At 53.0% G+C, this 5,171-nt stretch overlaps 1 long non-coding RNA gene across 1 annotated transcript in view; it reads right to left on the reverse strand.

The window, feature by feature from the left end:
• The window catches only part of LOC118451806, a 17,203-nt gene extending 13,494 nt beyond the window's left edge, over nt 1-3,709 (reverse strand). Inside the window, exon 1 of the long non-coding RNA XR_004841363.1 lies at nt 3,633-3,709. This is a non-coding gene — a long non-coding RNA (uncharacterized LOC118451806). The remainder of the gene's footprint in view (nt 1-3,632) is intronic.
• Nucleotides 3,710-5,171: the final 1,462 nt, after the last annotated feature.

A 5,171-nucleotide genomic window follows, 5' to 3' on the forward strand; every position in this document is an offset into this window, starting at 1 on the left:
GGCGGTACCGGAGCCTGAATTACCCGGCAGCGCTGTTAGGAAGAAGTTACTGAATTCGTAACAGAAATTTTTTAAACAGTTTTTAACAAGGGGTGCTAATAAAATAGGAAAACAGCACCTAATGCCTGCTGCAGCTCAAATCGTGAACCAGCAAACTGCCCGTGAGGTTTTGGATCCCAAATTCCCTCCCCTTTACTGCTCGTTAAAGCCTTGCTGCTGCTTGGGGCAGCCGTGTGCCTGTGGAAACTCCTGCAGTGCCCGAGACCGCGCTGAGGGATGCTGTCGCCCGCAAGCGAGGTCTGGCCCTGCAAAAGATGGTGGCAGGCAAGTGGAGGAACGGCGCCCGTGTTACAGGGGACTGCGCCCTTCCAAACTTTTCTGGAGGATTCAGGTTTTCTGGGAGTTTCAGCTGGTGCTGGCTAGGGGAAAGCTGCTCGCCTGGCGTGGCGGGGGCTGCAGTCTGCCCTCGTCATCCCAGGGCCTTTACGGTGCCTCTTGCATTCCTTGAGCCCTACGATCAGAGCTGGTAACTGCCTGTAACTGCTTAGAAATATTCTTTCTGTGCTGTCGCTCTGCCTTTCTGAGCCCAGATAGATCAGAAGCCTTGTTCGTGCAAGGCTGACTTTTTTTCAAGCAGGCATTAATGTTGCATCATTGCCATCTTGCTATGCAAGACTTCATACGTTTTCGCCTTCATTAGAATTTGCTCGGGTTGCTCTTGTGTTCTCAAATGTGGGAATTTCCGTACATGTTATGGCCCAAATAGTTTGGAATGAGTTGCATCTTCCTTCCTCGACAGGCGAAGCTGCGGTTTCCGTGCTCTGAGATGCATTTTGCCTTCCTGTGCCTCTTCAGACGTGGGTGACGGCCGTGTCCCCATCCTCTCTGAGCCGTGGCTTTGCCAAGCTCTGCGCCCGCAGCGAAGCTGCAGCACTTCCAGGCTTTTCCCAGGTCCTTCGCCAACACTTTTATTGCTCCTTTCTAAGCCTGGCAGCGGCAGAGACGCGTGGGACGGAGCAGCTGAGCGCGATGGTGCTCTCCAAAGTGGTGCCGAGAGGTGGGGGCGGCCGAGCTCCCCGCCGGGTGGCGCAGGCTCTGGCATCCCCGGTTTTTGCTGCGGCACCGTGGCAGCTCAGCCTGCTGCCCCTGAGGTCTCCCCTCACCAAAGCGACGTTTCCTCTGGCTGCAGTTTCCTCAGGTCTCTCTTTATTAAACTTGTTTTCCACCTGCCTGCTTTGTGCCTTTTGTTGTTCTCCGCCCATGATTCGGGTGTCTGTTGCTTTGCATTGATTTGCAGCTCTCACCGGTGCTAACCAATCCTCCCAAGCATCAAATCTCATTACACGCTGCCTGTTTCTTCCTCTGGATCATTAATGAGGATGTTAAATAGAACGAGCCCTGACGCCTATCCCTTTGCCACCATATTGAATGAACCCTCCCCGGTTTGCTATATTGCCACTCGTTATGTTGTTTACAGTCTTTCAGCCACCATTAAAATGATACTGTTCCTCCCAAGCCTGATTTACATCGATTCATCGGAAGGGAATTTCATTAGTGTGTTGAGTTGTTTCACTGCAGTCCAGATCGGGTTGTGTTTTGCTCTCCTTCAGCCTTGCCCTCTAGCACTTATTTGGTGATGCTTTCAAAATAAGAAAATCAATAATATTGTCAGGCAACACTTGTTTCCCAGTGCTCGGGGGTTCCTGGCCACCTAAATGACTGGTGGTACAAATCACCGTGCACGATCTGTGCTTTACTTCTGTGCTAAGACTCGTCTCCTCTTCCTGGGGGCGAAGATCAGCCGGCGCGGTGGTCTGGTGCGGTGAGTCGGTTCCCAAGCACAACGCACCCCTGATGTGGCGTTTTCACAGAAGCACGGGGGTAGAGGACGATGTGATTTTCGGATGGCTGTTCATTTTCCAGCATGTTCAGCTGCAAACCCTTCCTTCCACGTTCTCCTTGCCGCTCCAGGTAACGGCGCAGGAGGGAATGGAGAAAGAGCAGAACAGCGACTGTGGGTGAGCAGATAAATGCCGGGAGGTTTTGCCCGCACACATGGACACCCCAGCGCTCAGTGGGCAGGTTCTGTGAAGCGTTGGCCGGTGTTCCTGGTGTTACAGGTCGCCTTGGGCATCGCAGCCGGCTGTAACCAGCCCTTTCCCTTCTCCCTCCTGGCTGCTGTGCTTGATGATCTGACGGCAGCCACCACGCTGTAAGCAAGGTGCAAGTTGTTTTCCTCTAGCTCCAGGACAACACCAGCCCTCCCAGGGACCGGTGCCTCCGCTTTGAGGGTGCACGTGTACACGGGACATGGGTGGTACCGCACCCCAGTTTCAACATCGCCCCCAGGATCATTGGGGGTTTTTTTGGGGATCTGTCCCCACTGAACCACACAGAGCTCTTTTCCCTGGGCTTGTATCGTGCTCTGGTCAGCGCTAATAAATAATGTGGCTTTTGGGGCGGAAGGTGAATGGAATAATGCCTGGTTTGTGTTCTGGTGTGTGAAAAGGTGATGTCTTTTTCACACCCAGCAAGAAAAAAACCTGGGCTCAGGTCTTATTTCCTTCATTAGTGAGAAGATGGTGGGTAATGAAAGCGCTGCCAGGTGCCGTCCTGTTCAGCACGCTCACGAGCCGTGCGGAGCGCTCGGGCTGCCTTGAAACCCGCTCAGCTTGTTAAAACATAAAAATCGTACAAAATAATTGGACAATTACCAGTATTGAGAACATCCTTCATTTTACCACTGGAAAATTACACCCTTTACCGAGAAGGTAATTTTGACAAAATCAACACTTTGGGATAAGAATTTATTAAGCAAATAAAGGTTGATTAGCATGACTTGATAAAAGCTTGAAATAGTCAGTGATAAAATAGCAATAGCATGAAAACCTCTTGCTCTCTTTATTTACCGAATCATCTTATCTACTGATGTAATAATTATAGCACACAAGTTCAATAGTCGTCTTGATTTCGCCGTCAATTAAGTGGAGGAAAAAACCCAATATTACTGCGAAGAATGGCAAAATTATTTTTTTAATTTTCCTATCGCCTTGTGACCTTTGGAAATAATTGCTGCGCAGCATTGCACTTCTCCCTTTTCCCTTCGAGACCGTATGTTTTCCTTCTAATTAAAGCGTGACCTTGCAATAGGAGTGGCTGTCGCCTGGTCGTTAGCTGCATGAAGTCTTCCTCCCAACATCCTTGGGTGCATGAACACCGTGATTTATTCAGTCCCACAGTATTTCTCTGTAGCCAACAGGTATCCCGTCCACTGAAATGTTTTTCCCTTCACTGTGGGCTGCAGAGCCCTGTCATGCTTTAACACCAGCCGGCAACTCAGCCCCCCAGCCACTTGCTCACTGCCCCCACAATGGGACAGGGGAGAGAATCAGAGGAGTAAAAGTCAGAAAACTCATGGGTTGAGATAAAGACAGCTTAATAGGGAAAGCAAAAGCTGCACAGGCAAGCAGAGCAAAGCAAGGGATTCCTTCCCTGCTTCCCATGGCAGGGGGTGCTCAGCCCCCCCAGGACAGCCGGGCTCCATCCCGCCTAACGGTGACTGGGGCAGGCAAAGGCCATCGCTCCCAACGCCCCCCCTTCCTTCTTCCCCCGGTTTCTATACTGCACGTGACGCCATACGGTGTGGGTACCCCTGGGGTCGGTTGGGGTCGGCTGTCCTGGCTGTGCCCCCTCCCAGCTCCTTGTGCCCCTGGCAGAGCTGGGAGCTGAGAAGCCCTTGGCCAGTCTCAGCACTACCCCGCAACAACCAAACCATCAGGGTGTTACCAGCATTCTTCTGGTGCTAAATCCAAACCGCAGCACCATGCCAGCGACTGGGGAGAAAATTAACTGTCCCAGCCGAAACCAGGACAAGCCCCATTCCTAGGGACAAGCTACTTATATTAGGGCTGGATCCTAGGAATTTGCATGCTGAGATGCTCAGCAGCTTATGCTCCATCAGACAGCTCCCGCGGCAAAAACCATGGCTTCAAATTAGAGACGGGAGGAGAATTGGGGCAGGGAGGTCAGATGTCTCAGGGTCGTTACACCAAGCAGAAAGCCATGGAGAGGGCTTAGCCCTAAATCCCGCTGCTGGGGACCACAGCCACTTAATCCTGGTCTAGCAGTAGGTGCCCGATGTTGGTCAGGAACACTGGGACTTGGTGCTGGGAAGTTCCCAGAGCACAAATCCTCCCCACAAAACACAAGTTAACTCAAAGCAATAAGCAAATGCTCCCCAAAGAGATGGCAGCTCCCAGCTCCATATTTATGCTCTGGGCCAGGAATGGTGGCTGCTCCCACCGTGCTTCCAATGTCACCTGAGCAGGAGCTTGGGAGTGGGAAGAGCTGCACTGGTGGCAGCTCCTACACACAGACCAGCGCTGTTGCATGTGGCAAGCAGGATGAGCCTGGCCCAAAAGGGCAGTTCCATGAGCTCAGGGCATGGGGTGGTCTTCTGGGGACAGACCATGCTGTCGGTCGCTTTGCAGGCAGACGGGGAGCAAGATGCTGCAATGCTGCCCATCCCCGGGATGGGGACTCCTGCAGATGGGATGAGGTCCTTTGCCCAGCCCCATTGGGTGCCAACAGGAGCTCAGCTGCTCCTTCAGGCTTGAAAACAGGGACCCTGCCCAGCATGCAAAATAAAATTTGTAAAACTGTTCGTATTAGAATCATAGAATTACAGTATCATTTAGGCTGAAGAAGACCTTTCAGCTCCCCCAGCCCAACCACTTTCCTAACCCCTGCCATCCCACCCCCAAACCCTGGCCCTCAGCACCGCCCCTGCCCGGCTGTTAAATCCCCCCAGGGCTGGGGACTCGACCCCTTCCCTGGGCAGCCCCTTCCAGCCCCTGACAGCCCCAAGGGGAAGGAATTGTTCCCCATGGCCAACCTCACCCTGCCCTGGCACAACTTGAGGCCGGTGCCCCTCGTCCCATCGCCCCTTCCCTGGGAGCAGAGCCCGACCCCCCCGGCTCCCCCCTCCTCTCAGGCAGTTGTAGGGAGCGATGAGGGCTCCCCTCAGCCTCCTCTGCTCCAGGCTGAACACCCCCAGAAAAAAAATAAATGCATTTAAGGCACATGCTCCTTGAGTACAGACACAAACATACTTTGGGGCAGCTCAGCTCTTCAGAAGTGAGGGGTCGAGTCAGCGCTGCCCTCCTCCTCCC

This window comes from Egretta garzetta, unplaced genomic scaffold (genome assembly GCF_000687185.1).
Source record: "Egretta garzetta isolate BGI_Z169 unplaced genomic scaffold, ASM68718v1 scaffold602, whole genome shotgun sequence".
NCBI classification, from domain to species: Eukaryota; Metazoa; Chordata; class Aves; order Pelecaniformes; family Ardeidae; genus Egretta; species Egretta garzetta.